We start from the raw sequence: 17,050 nt of genomic DNA, 5'->3' as shown, positions 1-17,050 counted from the left end.
TTCTTTGTAGAGTGATGAAAACATTCTAAAATTAATTGCAGAGGTTGTACAACTCTGTGAACACACTAACAACCATGGAAATGTGTACACTTTATATGGGTGAACTACATTATATAAATTATACCTTAATACATTTATTGTAAAAAGAATAAATATATCCAAAGAAATAAGAAAATAATGAAAACAAGAGCATAAGATTGAGAATAGAAACAATAAACAGTATGCGCTCTACCACTGAGCTATAGTCACCCCCTTCCATTTGATGTTGGAATATTATTTATGGCAGCACCAACCTGCCCAGATAGGGGATCTTTTTCAGCAGTGCTCATTTGACCAGATGCACAGAGAAGATGGGGCGTCTGGATGATTTAGGGCTGGTAAGGCAGAAAGACAACTGGGCAAGAGTATTGAGGATATTGCTTCACCAGAGACCCCTGCTATTGAAGATACAACTATACTCAGAAGAATCTGTTTGTTGGCACCGTTCTTCCAGGTTGATAGGAAATCTCAGACAAGATTCTTTCAATGTGTGTGCCTATCCAGTGAAGAGGAACTTCATGACCTGGTCATCCACATGCTGCAAAAAATGTTGCAGAACAGTGATTGGTGCCTGTAATAGAATTTGTTATATGTGTAGCTACCTAGCATCTTTTGAACCCATTTCTTATACGTTGGTCATTTCCCATCTCCCAAAGGTAGATGCCAGGACTTGCCTGTCCCACCTCCTTTGTAGCCAGGACTCAAAAGTGTGACCTGATTACCAATCAGATGCACCCATATAAACTTGAACTCAGAACACAGTGTCATGAGAAAGGCGACATTGGCCTTGCAGAATCCCTTTTGTTGGCAAGGCTGGCAAGACTGGCAAGGCTCTCCAAGGTGGTAGGGGTCCAAGCATCAGAGATGATGCTCAGAAACCGAGTTAATGTGCCAGTGCCCAGTGGTGGTAGCCCTGCCTCCTGCCTAGAGCAGCCTAGCTGTGAGATTGGCATATTATTCCTAGCTCTAGAGAAGTACTGTCCAATAGAAATTTAGAGTAAGCCACATAAGTAACTTTAAATTGTCTAACAGCCACATTTAAAAAGAATTTTAGAGGGGAGAGTATAGCTCAGTGGTAGAGCACGTGCTTAGCATGCATAAAGTACTGGGTTCAATCCCTGGTACCTCCATTAAAAATAAATAAATAAAACAAAGTAAATAAACCTAATTACCTCCCCCAAACCCCACCCAAATTTTAAAGGTGAGATCATTTCAATAATATACTTTAACCCAATATATCCAAAAATCTTATCATTTTAACATGTATTCAATATAAAAAAGTATGCATGAGGAAACTGATATTCTTTTTTATACTAAGTCTTTGAAATTCAATGTGTATTTAACACTTTCCAGGGTCCAAGGCTCAGGGCACTGGTGTTGATGCCACTTCTCCAGGTCCATAAATGTGCTGTGCACAGAAAATTCTATAGCTGTTTCAACTCAGAAAATGACCTGACACTCTTCTCCAAGGGTCTTCTGCAGAAGCCCGAGAAGCAGTGGTGCTTCCCGGCTGCTGGGATGACAGGCAAGGCTTCCTCACCCTCCTGGCAGAGGAGGTCCCTTCTTGGGGCTCCCAGGTTTCTGGCTTTTTAGTGATTTGCTGAGCACTGGTTGGTGAGAAGCAGTGTTTGTACTGAAACCACCCATTTACTTGTCTCTCTTCCCGCAAACAGCCGCACGGAGACCAATAAGCTGGCTCTGAAATGTTGACACCCTTAATCCCCAACTTGCCAACTCCCTTTTCTCATCTAATAAAAGGGGAATAAAACCTCATCAGATTACTGCGAAGATTAAATGAAAAACCGAGGTCAAGGCTCAGCACAGTGCTTGGCACGCTGTAGATGCTCAGAAATTCCCTTCTTTGTCCTTTAAAGCCTAACACTCAGGTTACCTGCTACATTAACTTTCTCTAAAACATCACCCCCACCCAGACACAAAAATCCACCCTTCTCTGGAATCCCAAGGCTGTTTGTCCATTCTTAAAAGGGGCTCGTACATACACACACACGCGCGCAAATAAAGGAAACACACAGTTTAATGACTAGGAAGAGCCTGTGAGTTGATTTCCTAGTGGTTCAAATTCTGAGGGCTGTGGCTATTGAGGTTAACATTTCTAAACAACAAGGTCTATTTTTTAAAAAGTTGTTTACTTCAGGGGGCCCAAAGGAGGCTGATAGATGAGACGATGACCTGGTTATAGTCCTGACCGTTAAAAATGCACTTTATTCACTCCTTCAGACAGTCATTTGTTCACTTGTTTTTCACACATCCATTTGGCAGGTGTGTGCCTAGGAGAAAAGTCTGGAGGTGAAAGGGGATCTTGCATCATTCAGGACCTAATTCCTACCCTCCATGCAGACATAAATCTCATCCTTAAGAGGTAATCATTCCTTGGAAGGAGAGTATAGCTCAGTGGTAGAGCGCATGCTTAGCATGCATGAGGTCCTGGATTCAATCCCACATACCTCCATTAAAAAAAAAAAAAGCTTATCTTTCCACAGAAAATAAAGGGCTCTTAACCCGATGGCCTTAAAGATTCTGCTCCCATTCTGAGATAGAACTGTGTCTGGTTCTTCAGCAGGGAGGCACTTGAATGGCTATGTCCCCCACCACAGTGGTTGGCTCTGGACAGAGCGTGCTGATTTGCATAAAAGCAAGCTCACAGCCATTTATCTTTGACAAAGTCCCACAAGCATCACCACCCCTCCCCCTAAAAAAGCACTACTGCACCTGGGCACCTTGTTTAGCTTGACTTAAGCAATGGGTATATTGATATGATTAGGTGATCAAAATGCTAACAGTCATTCTTTTAGAGGAACTATAGCTGCTGCTACCAGGCCCCGCTGGGTTTCTCAAGGTCGGGCACCTTGGACAACACACTCTGCGTCTGTCTGTGGGAGGATTTTTCTCTCTCTGGCTGCGCTCGGCTCTACCAGCATCATGGCCCAAAGTGAGGGAGAACAAACCCGTCCTTCCTACCCATAGCAGTCCTCAGTCGGCAACTGATCTGAGTCGGTGTTTGCTCCAGCTCATGACCCCGCAGGTGGGGAGGTTCTGAGAGGCATGTTCTGCGCTGGTCCTCGGAGGTCCCCCTGCAAACTGGAGCGCTGCTGCCCACAGAGGTCACCTACCTGATAATGCTTTTTACTGGCGTCCCCACTCCTCTACAGGTTTTCCTGAGATCATCTTCCAAATAAACCTCTTGCATTCAAATCTTTGTCTTGGGACCTGCTTCTGGGGGAATCCAAACCAAGGGAGGGGCACGTTGCCAAGTAGCAACAAAAGCCCTTGGAAACCCAGCTGATACTCATTATTACAGAGTCTCTCTCTTATCCCATAAGATCATTTTACTCACTCATCGTGTGCCTTGTGGGAGGAAAGGAGACTGCACGCTGTATTACTTCTCCCAATTACTTTTAATTTGAACTCTTTGGGGCAGAGACAGAGTGTGCCATCTAAGGTTGGAGTAAGTATTGGGTACATCCCAGTGGGATAGTGGTGTCATTTCTCACACCCTGAAGTTCATTGGTTTTTTTTTTTTAATTTTTTGGAGGAGGAGGTAATTAGGTTTATTATTTACTTTTAGAGGAGGTACTGGGGATTGAACCCAGGACCTCGTCCATGCCAAGCATGTACTCTACCACTTGAGCTATACTCTCCCACCTGAAGTTCACTGTTGGTTTAGAGCTCTTTACTATGGAAAATCTCAAACATATACAAAGGCCCAGAGAGCAGAATAATGAATTATCCCTGTGTACCCATTATCAGATTGGGCAACTATCAAGTCACAGCCAATATCTCCCTACTCCACTCCCAATTATTTTAAAGTAAAATCCAGACATATTATGTCACCTGTAATAGTCAATATCTCTAAAATATAAGGACTCTTTTTTTATAAGCATAAGGATATCATTATCACATCTAAAAATTAACAATTCCTTAATATTATAAAATATTGAGTATTCAAATATCCCCAGCTATATCATTATTGTTACTATTACTATTTATAGTTTATCATTATTACTATTTAAAACTGTAAACTACTTACTAGTTTATAGTTTATTTGAATTATGATCTAAAAAAGGTTTGTATATTTTGATTGGTTATATGTCTCACATCTTTTTTTTTTTTAAATTTTTGTGCGGTGGTAATTAGGTCTATTTATTTATTTTAATGGAGGTACTGGGGATTGAACCCAGGACCTCATGCATGCTAAGCATGCGCTCTACCATTGAGCTATACCCTCCCCCCTCAAGTCTTTTTTAATCTCTAGATTCCCCCCATCTCTGTTTGTCTTTTCTTGCAATTTATTTGCTGAAGAAATCTAGTCATTTGTTCTTGTATAATTTCCTGATATTACAGTATTTTACTGACCACATCATCATGGTATCATTTAACATGTTCTCCTGCTTTCTCTATTTTCTGTGAAGTGGTAATCAGATCTAGAGATCAGATCAGATTTGGGTTTGATTTTGTTCTAAGACTCCTTATATATGGTATTGGGGACTTCTAAGAAGAGGTACATTCATCTGGTTTTTATTTATGTTCTAGTTTCTGTGTTGATTTAGGAAAAAAACTAAGATGTTTACACTGTGATGGAACAAACAGAATTGTGACTTACCTTTTGCAACTTATGTGGCTGCTTAAACTAGTTAGAGTATATTCTGTTATTTGCAACTGATTTCCCTGACAATTATGGGGAGTCCATGATGTAGCTAGATAGGGTGTCTAGTCGTAAGGAAAGGATCAAACTCTACCTGAAGCCTCTGGCCTTCCAGGTAGATGACATAATGCATTTTATTATTGTTTATGCCGCTTTAAGTTGGGTTTTCTGTTCTTTGTGTTTAAAAGTATCTGGATTGACTTCTGTGTGCACCTTCAGTGCCTAGGTGTACCTAGATATGCTCAACACATGTTCATTCATAATCACCTTTTAAAAATTACAATATAATGGGCAGACAATTGACCATACATATTCAAAGTGTATAATTTGAGTTTCAACACATGTAAACAACCATGAATCCATCACCTTAATTAAGGCAGTGAATCATACCTAAAAGTTCTTCGTGCCCTTTTGTAATCTCTCTCTTCCTCCACCCCAGCCCCAGGCACCACTGATACCCTTTCTGTCATTTTCTATAATTTGACATAAGTGAAATCAAATACACTCTTTTTGGTCTCCTTTTGCTCAGCATAGTTATTTTGAGGTTCATCCATGTTGTGTGAATCAATAGCTTGCTCCTTTTAATTGCCAGATAACATTCCACTGTATGGATATATCATAATTTGTTTATCCATTCTGTTGGTGGGTATTTGGGTTGTTCCCAGTTTGGGGTTGTTACTAGGAAAACTCCTGTGAACATTTGTGTAAAGCTTTTGTGGGCATATTTTCATTTTTCTTGGGTGAGTATCTAAGGAGAGAATGGCTGCCTTGTATGATAGTTATTTCACTCCCTAAAGAAAATGCCAGACTGCTTTCCAAAGTGTTTGCCATTTTATATTCCAACCAGCTGTGTACGAAAGTTCCAGTTTTCGCATCCTTGCCAACACTCGGTAAGGTCAGTTTTTAAAAAGTTTTTAGCCATTCTAGTGGTACATAGTTGTGATTTTACTTTGCATTTTCCTAACGACTCATGATGTTGAGTATCTTTTTCAAATGTTCATTTGCTATCCATGTATCTTCTTTGATGAAGGATCTCTTCAAATTTTTTGCCCATTAAAAAAAAATTATGTTGTCTTCTTACTGAGTTGTAAAAAATTCTTCATATATTCTAGTTATAAGCCCTTTCTTAGACATATTTTGCAATACCTTCTCCCAATCTGGTTCACCGTTTCATTTTTTTAAGAGTGTCTTTTGAAGAGCAAAAGTATTTATTTTAATGAAGTCCAATTTATCTATTTTTTTTATAGTTTGTATTTTTTGTGTCACATTTAAGATATCTTTGCTAAACCCAAGACCATTAGTATTTTCACAGAAGATTTACATTAGAAGTTTTATATTTATATTTATATAGGAGTATATTTATATAGTCTTATATTTTTTAGGCCTATTGTCCATTTTTTAGTTAATTTTGGTATATGGTGTGAGGAAAGGTTCATTTATCACAGCGAATATTATGCATTATTTTAAAACTTCCCCTAGTTTTATTAAGATATAATTGACATATTGTTTAAAGTGTACAACATAATGATTTTATATACTGCAAAATGATTAACATAATAAGTTTTGTTAACGTCTATAATGTCACATAGTTACAAATTTTTTTTCTTTTTTTCTTTTTTTTGGTTTGTTTTTGTTTATTATTTGTTGACCATACTGTATGTATAGTGGACAGTTTGCAACTTGTTGTACAGAACTTTATACACAATGAACACACACCTTTCAAATATCATGGAACCCTCACAAAAATGGATCAAAGGCAGAAAAGAAAACTTCAATACATTCTGTAAAGTAGAAAAGAGTCAATAAATGTTTGCCATTAGGAACATGTGTCTTTCTTCTTTATTTTATCTATTAAAATTTTTTTTCATTTTTCAGTTTTATTAGGTAAAATTGTTACAGTTTGACTGCACATATACAATATATTGCGTGTAAATACATATACAAAATATACTGCACATATTTTTAAAATTTACATATATGTACTGTTCATTGTTTCTAAGAATGTTTAGAGCTTTAGCTTTTTAAACTTACATAGTTATCAAAGAATAAAGTCAACCACAAAATAAGAATTAATTCAAAAAGATACATATATCCTGCTATTGACAGCAACATTATTTATAATTGCTAAGATATGGAAGCATCCTAAGTGCACATCAATAGATGAACAGATTATAAAAGATACAGCATATTTATCTAATGGAATACAACTCACCGATAAGAAAGAAGGATTTTTGCCATCTGTAGCCCTTCATTCACTTTTTTTTTTTCACTTCAAAAACTAGAATTTTATAACTGGCATAAACATTTCCATTGCATCAAAAACAACAAAAGACCTAGACATAAACTTAAACAAGGAGGCTACCCATACTCTGAAAACTGTAAAACATTGATGAAGGAAATTGAAGATGATACAAAGAAATGGAACGGTATATTGTGCTCTTGGATTGAAAGAATCAACATGATCAAAATGGCTGTACTACCCAAAGCAATCTACAGAGTCACTGCAACCCCTGTCAAAATACTCACGACATTCTTCACAGAACTAGAACAAACAATTCCAAAATTTATGTGGGACCGTAAAGGACCCCAAATTGCCAAAGCATCTTTTGTAGGTCTTTTTTTTTTCCCCCTCTTTCTTCTTTTTGTTCTCTTTTCTTATGGTTTGATGACTAGAGAAGTTCCTTTAACATTTGTTGCAAGGCTGGTTTGGTGGTGCTGAATTCTTTTAGCTTTTGTTTATCTGTGAAGCTTTTGATTTCTCTATCAAATCTGAATGAGAGCCTTGCTGGATAGAGTATTCTTGGTTGTAGCAAATTTTTTTCTTGTGATGAGAAATTTTAAGACTTTCTTCTCTCTTAGGCACTTTTAAATATACAGTATTGTTAGGTATAGTCACTATGCTGTCCATTAATCCCCAGAATTGATTTATTTTAAAACTGGAAGTTTGTATCTTTCGACGACCTTCACCCCTCCCAAACACATTATTTATTATTTGGGTCGTCTGATTTAGTTCTGACAATTCTTTGAAGTAGATATTATCATGCCCATTTTACAGATGAAGAAACAGAGGCTCAGAGAGGATAAGTACCCAGTTGAGGGCCTCTCCTTTAAGTTGTTTTGATAGAAATTTGCATGTCATTCTCTCTGCTATGTTAATCTCCATTATCTTCCTACTGCCTAAGGATGTATTGGGTCCCCTGACTCCCAGAGTTAGGGTGGCTTGCCTACTAAATCAGGGCTTAAGAGCCATCCCCAGGCCTTGGCAGGTCTCCATCTCTCTCTGCTTGGCTCTGCTCTCTTTTTTTTCATTGGCTTCCTTCTCAAGCTTCAGGTAAAGACCCAATGATGGCAGCAGTTTTCAGAGTCAAGACCCACCCAGAGGATCATCTGTCTCGTTGCCAGGAGCCCCACTTTGCTTGCTCACTTTGGACCCTTGGCTTCTGAGGGCACACCAGGAGGAAGACAAAACCTTTCTGCAGTGTACAGGCAGTCTGCTGCTTTACGCCTGTCCACCAGCACCTGCATCAGAACCACCAGGGGCACCGGGTCACATGCAGCTTTCTGGGCCCAAACCCCTCTTCTTGCAGGTGGACTCTGAGGCCCCAGGAAGGAGAGGGAGCCAGGATTGATCTAGGACAGAAAACCCAGGGAGGAAGGGAGAGAGAATGAGGGGCAAGAAACCCATCCACCCTCTGCTCCTCAGACTCCCCTGTATTATCCCTTTGGTTCCCAGTCATTAAGAGAAAAGGCCAGAGTGGACCTGGACCCCAGTAGGAGTCTTGGGAGGGAGGTGGCTTTCTGTTACTGGGGCCTCTGAGTGTGCTCTGAGGGCTCAGATTGCAGCCTCTCCCCTCCCAGGGAGGCTCAGTGTAGCGGGCATCTCAGGTCTCCCAGCCTCAGGCACAGACATCCTCAGTTAAAGGAGGAGGCCTGGCTGTGGGAAGGAGCTGGGTGGGTAGGACTCCGGAAGTAGGAGAGCTGCCTCTTTTGAAATGCGCACAGGGAGGTGGGGAGGAGAGTGCTGAGTGCAGGCCAGAGGGTAAGCTAGGCAGAGCCTGGTCCCCTAGGAAGGGGCCAGAGTGAGGCCAGGACCTCAGTCAGAGAAGAGGCAGGCACCTTCCCTCTGCCCTACAGAACCTGTTCCACTGCTGTCTTCAGCTCCTCCCCTGGGCCAACCAAGGGCCTCAGGGGTGGAGGCAGGTGAGCAGAGAAGTGACAGGAGGAGAAGCAGACAGGTGATGGGAGAGAAGAAGCTGCCAAGCCCTGGGGAACTGAAGTCTGCAGTGTCCCCCCCTTGCAGGCGCATGCAGCTTTTCCCATGGCCACCCTCTCTGGATTCAGAGGAGTGACCCTGTCCATTAGGTGATGGGCATTGCATCCTGATTTCATTAATGCCACTTCATACTGTCCCCTTCCCCAGGCCATCAAATGTCATCTTGTGGCTACCACACCAGTACTTGTTTGGTTGGTTAGCTCTAAGTCTTAGAAATAATCTTACAGGAACAGTCTCTGGTCCCAAATTCCCACTGTCTAGATGGAAAACTGAGGTCTGGAAGGATCCTGGACTTTCCACTGTGGTAGAAAAGTCACCTACTTTTAAAATTAGTTAATACACACATATATATTATATGTATATAACATATGTTTATTTTATAATATTTTGGTCAATTTGATGTTTCACAAAATTCAAAAGACACAAAAAAGTAAGTCTCCCTCCCATTGCCATTTTTGGTCCTTAGCAATTTGCCCTAGGACACTGTTGTCAACTGTTTCCTGCCAGAGGTATTCAATACTTACCAAACATTTACTTTTTTTTTTTTCTTTTTAATGGAGGTACTGGGGATTGAACCCAGGACCCTGTACATGTTAGGCACACACTCTACCCTGAGCTACACCCTCCCCCTCAAACATTCACATTTTTGAAAAATCACAGACTTTATATGCTGTACTAACTGTTCAGCACTTTGTTTTTGCACATAATGAATCTTAATTAAGATCACTTAATTTTAATACCTAGCTGCCTCGTTTTGTTTTAATAGGGCATAATATTTAATTGTATGGCTGGAGCATAATTTATTAACTACACTCCTGTTTATGTCCCAAACTTTAACTATGGTTCAGTGAATATCCTGGTGCATATTATATATGTCGCCAGGCACCTGTAGACCTGTAGGGTAAATTTCTGAAAGTGGAATTGCTGGGATCTTGAAGAATTTATATATTTCATTTTTTGATCAATATTACCAGTTGGCCCTTTAGGGAGGTTGTGCCAATTAGCTTTGCCACCAACAATGTATGTGGGGGGCCTGTTTTCAGACACCTTGACCAACATGAATCCCCTTTTGTTGTTTTTTTAGTTTTGTTTTTACCCATCTGATAGGTGAAAGATAGTATCTCGCAGTTTTCATTTACATTTCTTATATTACGAATGAGGCTGATCATCTGAGATAGAAACCCAGAGGACAGTTTTTAACTGGAGTGGGGTCTGGCCCCTACGCTAGGCTGAGCCGCTGTGCCCCCACTTCCTCACCTCAGCTGATGAGAGTTGGCTGGGCAGCCTGGGCTGGAGCCCTCCCAGGAGCTGTCTTTCCTGCCCCCTCACCTGGGATAGTAACAGCTTCTCCTGGGTGACTGGAAGAGGCATGTTTTATTCAGGCACCCTGGTTTGTCCTGCTTTTCCATCCCTGAGGGCTGGGTCTTGGCCTCTGATGCAAAACAGAGGATTTGCAGTGGCAAGGTGAGACCTGCTTTTATAGGGCGAGAGCTGGGGGAGCTGGGGAGTGGGGAAGAGGCTGCAGTAGTTCAGCTGAGCGCTGCTGAGTCTGAGCCAAGCAGTGGGGCCTGGGGATGGACGCAGAGGGACCTACTAGGTGCGGTGGAGAAGGGAGAGAGGCAGACAGGTGAGGGGGCGGAGTCAGGATGGAAGAAGAGGTGTGACTTGAAGCTTGCCTGTGGGATGGACAAAGGAGATGAGAAAATGTTTGTAGGATGAATGTCCTCCCAGTGGCCATAGAAATGGAGTGGTCACATGCCCAACTGAGGGATGGTTAATTCAGCCAGTCTGGCCACAGCAGGTTAAACCGATTCTGGAGTGTGTCCTGTGCTCCTTGCTTTCTGCAGTGACACAACCTGGTTTCCTGGAAGGTAATGAACACAGAGCTAGCTTTGCTCCTGACTTACTACCTCCTTCTAGCTTCTTCTGTGATGCCTTCTGCTGCCCCTCTGGAGTAGGGAATGGTGAATTGGGGAGTGGGCTGTTGGCTTGATGGTCAGACCAGCCAGAGCTGGAGGAGGAGCCAGTAAATTGGAGGTGCGGGGAAGGGAGAAACTGGGGCGCACTGAGCCCAGCCCCTATCCAGGCTTGAAGAGTGTGTTTACTTCTGGCCTGAGAGCAGGTCACCCAGGCCTGGAGGCCAGTGCACTTTCCAGGACTCTAAGTTCTAGATCCAGCCAAAGTTTCTTCCAGTGGCTCTCACCCCGTCTCTCCCAGAGTTTCGAATTCCAAATGAAAACTCTCACGTGGATGTGAGAGAACCCATTATAAGTCTCTCTTTTAGGGTTTGCAAATAAATTTGAAATTCAGGTCATGAATAAGAATCATTTTTAGCATAACTATATCCCAAATATTGTATGGGACACATTTAGATATTTTTTAGAAAAAAAAGGTTGCTTATCTGAAATTAACTGGGCATCCTTTTTTTTAAAAATTTGCTAAAGCCAGTAGCCCTGCCAGTCCTCCCACAGCCGGTGGAGATGACCACCCGCCTCTCACAGGCCCTGGTCCTTTACAGCTCAGGCACCAGGGCTTCTATTCTATTCTATTCTCTCTGCAGTTGACAAAGGGTGTCCCCGGCGGTCGATTAGAATAATAAAGAAAGCAGATGGGAGAGGGAACGCCTGGGGACCCCGCAGCCGGCCCCCGGACTTTTCCGGAGCTCAGGGCGAGTGTGGCGGAGGGGAGAGGGGAGAGAGGGGCCGGGGAGAGAGTGGGGAGCGGGTGCACCCTCTCCGCCGACTTCCAGGCCCCCGGGGCTCGGGATGCGGCTCTGGGCGGGCTCAGAGCCCGCGTCCGCGTGGATGACGCACTGGGTGTGACCGCGTGGGGCAGATCGGTTCGGAACACTTCCTGCTGGGCCGTGTGGCCGTTTGTGCTCCCAGCCAACGGTCCTAGGTGGTCTGGTCGGACTTGGTTGGGAGGGGACTGGGAGCCCGGCCTGAAGGTGGGTCTGGGGCGGCGGGTGGGGAGGGGCTGGAAACCCCTGCTCTGGTGGAGGTGGATGGGAAGACGTTGGGGAAAATCTGGTCAAAAGGAGACTTATGTAAATTAACCCTTATTTTCCCCTTGACTCACAGGATCCTTTCGGATCCTTGACCTCAGGTTCTCACCTGCAGTGGGCAGAGACTGCTCAGTACCTGAGTTTTGGGTTTTTCTTCTCTTTTACGTGCCACGTGCTGCTGGTGGGGGGAGGGATAGAGGTGGAAGGTGCGCTTTAGGCCACCAGGGGCTTAAGGAGTGCGAGAAACCTTAGAGAATCTTCCTGAAAAACTAGAAAGAAGGAAAGAAGGGAAAGAGAGAGAGAGGGAAGAGAAAGAAGACAAAGACAGGAGAGAGAGAGAAAGAAGGAAAGAGTGAGAGAGGAAGGAAGGAAGGGAGGAGGAGAGAAAGAAAGAGAAAAAGAAGATGTAAATATGGATAATCTCCGCCCACAATTTCTGTTTTGATAAGTCTATAGTTTTTTTCTTAATCAGTTTTCTCCCCTAAGCAGCTCTGTCCAAAGTGTAGTCTGTTAAGCTGATGAGAAGAGAGGGCAGAAGACGGGCTGATGTGACCCCAAGTTAAAATTTTTCTTTCAAATCTGCTGCAAGGGAAGATAGTTCGGGAAAAACCAACGGAAAGATTGCATATGGAAAAAAAATTATTAGATAATCATCATCAAAGTAGATTTTTAAAAATCTGGGTAAGCATCATTAGCCTGTTTGCCAGATGGAAGATGTTTGTGTGCACAGATCTGGCTTCCAGAGGTCTTCCTCTCAATAAAATCTACTTAAAGTTACTCCAATATTTTAAATCAGATGCTAGGAACTCAAGGGTCCAGGAATTACATCAGGCAAAAAAGTTCTGCCCCAGGTGGATGTGGGACAGTTGGCACAGTGAAGTCCCAATCCAGCCAGGTCCCAGCCCTCTGGGTCTCACCTGTAAAAGGTGCCCTGGAGGACGGGAGTGACTGGACGGCGGGTGCAGTGCACTGGGGAGTGGACTGGACGCTGGGACACTGCATTGGGAAGCATTTGGGGAGTTTTGCCAAGCTCCACGTAGCTCACTCTGAACCTCAGTAACTGGGCTCCTCAGCATGCACCCAAGGGAATGGAGTTTGTAGACCCATCAAAAGACGTGGGCAGGGTACACCACCAACCCTCCCAGCACCCCCACCCCTCCCACGCCCTCATCACCACATGCTACACCGCACACTAGCCTGGCAGGGCCCCTCTGGGTCTGAGTTGGGGGCAGTTTTTCTCTAGTTTCAGTTCCTAGCGAACCCTCGTCTCCACCTACCATACTCACCCACCTGAAGGAGTGGTAACAGGAAGGCAGGAGGGAAGGCAGCACTTTCAATGTCTGTGGGCATCTCTTGCTTCTAGAAGCTTCAGGCCTGAGAGCTGCCACCTGGCCTAGCTCAGCACTCCTCTTGGTTTCTGCAGCTTTCTGCTGGTCAGATGGGGCTTCTCTTCTTGGATGAGTCTGCAGGACGCCCTCCCACCCCAGCCCACCTGTTTGGTGTGTGAGGCCCACCGCACAGCAGTTCTTGCCTCCCAGCCTGGCCTCCTCCTCGGAGCACTGTGAGGCCCCGGTGAGTGGGGTCAGCCCTTGGGTGGCCCCTGAGGAAGGAAGTGGGATGAGTGATGTGGACTTTTCTTCCAGGTGGCGCTGTCTGTGGGTGGGGCTTCAGGAGGTAGGCAGGAGCAATCCCTGGGAGTTGAAGGGCAGGGGTCAGAACCTTTCCAGAGATTCTGTGGAGAATATCCAGCTACTGGACAAAGCTTGTGGTGCCCTCACCTGGGACTCTGCTGTCCCACCTCCACGAGAGGTTGGAAACTTGTGAGGGCATTTCTGGGGCACTACTAACATTTTGTGCCTAGAATTTTGGGACCAGGGATATAAAACTGATGCCGCGGGTTGGGACTTGGTCCCATCACAGGAGAATTATCTCTACTCAAATAGCAATGGTGACCTCCCCTGAGGAGCACTGCTAGGGTTGAACTGGGTGCTTCTGAGGGACTTTAAATATAAGTGACTGTCATTGTGACATCCATTGTAGGTGATCTATGGAATACTGGCAAAATAACCACCCCCCAGGAGGATTCAAGGTCTAGGCACATATGGTCTGTGTGTGTGTATGTCTTGGGTGTGTTATGCACACACAGACACACCTGGGCATGCACAGGCATGGACACGCACACAGATTTGTGCGTGCACTGTCAGTGCACACTCACATTCACACATGCACATGTGTTGCAGACAGTCCTCTGGGAGAACTTTGACCAGCCCTGTGATGATGGGTGCAGTGAGCTGGGGGGGAGGGGGGAAGGGAGGCACAAGGAGGGGAGGGGAGGGGGGAGTCCTGGGAATGGTGCCTCTGGAGAGGCTGAGCAGCATTTGGGGACCTCAGGTGGCATAGCACTCCCAGCTCCTTTTCTGGGAATTCAGTCTCTCCCTGGGGCTCTGCCCACCAGCAAAATTTGGAGCCAAGAAAATGCCATTCATTTTAAGTGATGGAGTCAGCTGGTAGTTGGCCGGCACTGGTCCCTTGAGTTGATAGAGACACATGTCCATCCCCTGCCTCCCACAACCTCTGTGCAGTGGGGCCAAGGGTGCCTGCAGACAGAGGAGTGAAGGCTCTTCCCCTGCACAGGTGGAGGGGTCCTGAGCATCCCTTTCCTGAATCACTGGCTCTGCCACTTGTGCTCCTTCCCCTCCGTGACTACCTCCTGCCGACAGCCTGCCCCCCAGCCCCCAGCTTCCTCCCACTCCCTGTCCTCCTTGACCTTGGTTCCCACTCACCTACGGATTTGCGGATTCAGGTGTGTCTCATGAACATCTACCTGGCCCAACCCTATCACCAGGAGCCGGTTTCTAGGTTTGTCTCCTATGTGAGACCCAGGCTGAATGAACTTCCTGTATCCATGGGGACTGAGGTGGGAAGAGGTTCAGAAGAGCAAGGCAGAGAGAAGCCGCTTGCAGTTAATAGCTTAGGACACAATTGTGGGCATAATTAGCACGGGGGTACTTTCATAAAGCATCACATTAAAAAAAAAATCATGACTTACAGGTTCATGCTGTGGTTCAACCTCAAGAACAGCCCCTAAGCTCACAGGTGTGTTCACGCACATACACACGTGAGTGTGCACAGGCACGCATGGACACCAAGGAGTTGTGCGTGTGCTCAGCGTACACATGAACACTCGTAGGTGCATCTGTTGTCTCCACAACACCCGGCCCCTGTCGCCAGGGCAAGCGCTACCTTTCAGCCTCAGTTTCTCCAGCCCCGCTGACAGGCTGTGTCTCTGTACCCCGACCTGAAGGGCAGAGAATGCTAAGCCCAGCTGGAGGGGGGGGGGCGGGGCACGAAGTACCCCACTGGGAAGGCAGAGCCTCTGGTACATGCTCCCACCCTCCGTTTGGCAGACTCTTCTGGGAGGGAGCAGGGAGGGCAGCCAGCTGGAGTGGGCTCTTCTGGGTTTGCGGGAGCAGATTAGGTACCCTGTGTGTTTAGTGATGCTGCTAGTTTGGCCTCGGTGAGAGTATTTGCACCAAGGTAGTTAGCATATACTACGAGTCCTCTTCCCCACTCAGTGGCTTGTTAAACATCTCCCTAGAACACAACTGGAACAGAACAGAATTGTTTTGCTTCTCAGGTTCCTGTGGAAGCTCTCTGCCTGACCTACTGGGCGCATCTCAGGCAGGAGAAATGCGGGGGAATGGGGTGGGAGGTGGGAGGCAGTGTGGGGAGCAGACCTGTGGGGAACAGGGGCCCCACCCTCCTGCCCAGGCTGCACCTGGGCACCGGCACCCAGTTGTGACTGTTCCCTTTGCCTAGAAACCCTTTTCCTTCTCTATTGCAGTCTGACCCTGGAGGGGCAGCTGGATTCCTGCCCACTATGGGAGGGTTCCTGGATGCCCTGCAGGTAGTGGGGATGGGGTCTGGAGCCCAGCTTGGGCCCTGACTCTGCCACTTACTAGCGGTGTGGCTTTGGGTGACCTAACCTTTCACAGCCTTCATCCCTTTATAAAATAGGAGTAATGACATTTATGCCAACATGGTGTGAGCATTGAGCAGGGCCACCTGTGGGACACACCTGACACAGGGCTGGCACAAAACTCACAAGTGATAATGGCAGTTCCTTTCCCTCCTCCCGTCCAGCCCCTGGCGGACTGCAGACACCTCGCATTAGCCTGAGTCACGATAACTGTGAATGCACCAACTTGGCCAGATTGGCTGTCAGATTGGATTATAAAAAGAGTCCAGACTCACGCTGTTTACAAGAGGATCATCTAAAACAAGGATGTGGAAGGTTGAAAGTAATTAGATGATACCAGCCACGAGAAAGCTGGTGTATCTTCATAAACATCAAACCAAATATTATTTAAGACAAAGAATATTTATGAGGGAAAACAGGAGTGCCTACATCATGATTACAGGAACAATCTACGAAGATAAAACAGTTCTCAAGTTGTGTTACCTAATAACGTATCTTTAAAATGTATGAAGCAGATATCAGAGAAAGTCAAAAGAGAACTTGTGGGAGAATGAGAAGTTTTGCAAATCGTGCAGCTGAGAAGGGATTTTTAGCTAGAATACATAAAGAATTCTTACAACCGAACAATAAAACGATAAATATGAATAAAAGATATTTTAAAAACGGACGAAAGATTTGGATAGACAGTTCTCTGAAGGAGATATGCAAATGACCAATAAACACATGAAAAAGATGCTCAGCATCATTGGTCATGAAGGAAGTTCCAATCAAAACCACAGTAAGATAGCACTGCTTATCCACGAGGGTGGCTAGAATCAAAAAGGCAGATAACAAATGTTTGCAGGACGTAGGGAAATTGGCCCTTGCGCATCGCTGGTGGGGGTGTGGAGCGGTGCAGCCACCGTGGAAGGCAGTCTGCCAGTTCCTCAAACTGTTAAATACCGAGCTGCCATTTGACCCAGCAAACTCTACTTCTAAGTTCGTGTGCCAGACGCACAGTGAGTTCAAACAAACCTAAACATCGGAGTCTGGAGCAGAGAAAGGTATTTTGCAGGGCCAAGCAAGGAAGACGGGTGGCTCCGGCTTGAAAAA

General features: G+C 45.0%; 2 long non-coding RNA genes across 2 annotated transcripts; both read left to right on the top strand.

Annotated features, from left to right (window-relative positions):
• Nucleotides 1-784: 784 nt before the first annotated feature.
• On the top strand, nucleotides 785-6,525 carry LOC140686414 (uncharacterized). Its single transcript, XR_012060213.1, has 2 exons — nucleotides 785-3,505; nucleotides 6,368-6,525. It is a non-coding gene; the product is annotated as an uncharacterized lncRNA (long non-coding RNA).
• A 5,262-nt stretch (nucleotides 6,526-11,787) lies between these two features.
• Nucleotides 11,788-16,691, top strand: LOC140686277 (uncharacterized). Its single transcript, XR_012059982.1, has 3 exons — nucleotides 11,788-11,922; nucleotides 13,403-13,551; nucleotides 16,123-16,691. It is a non-coding gene; the product is annotated as an uncharacterized lncRNA (long non-coding RNA).
• The last annotated feature ends 359 nt before the right edge of the window (nucleotides 16,692-17,050 follow it).

This window comes from Vicugna pacos, chromosome 16, assembly GCF_048564905.1.
Source record: "Vicugna pacos chromosome 16, VicPac4, whole genome shotgun sequence".
In the NCBI taxonomy this organism is placed as follows: Eukaryota; Metazoa; Chordata; class Mammalia; order Artiodactyla; family Camelidae; genus Vicugna; species Vicugna pacos.
The sequence above is the reverse complement of the archived record's forward strand: the minus strand, read 5'-3'. Positions and strand labels throughout refer to the sequence as shown.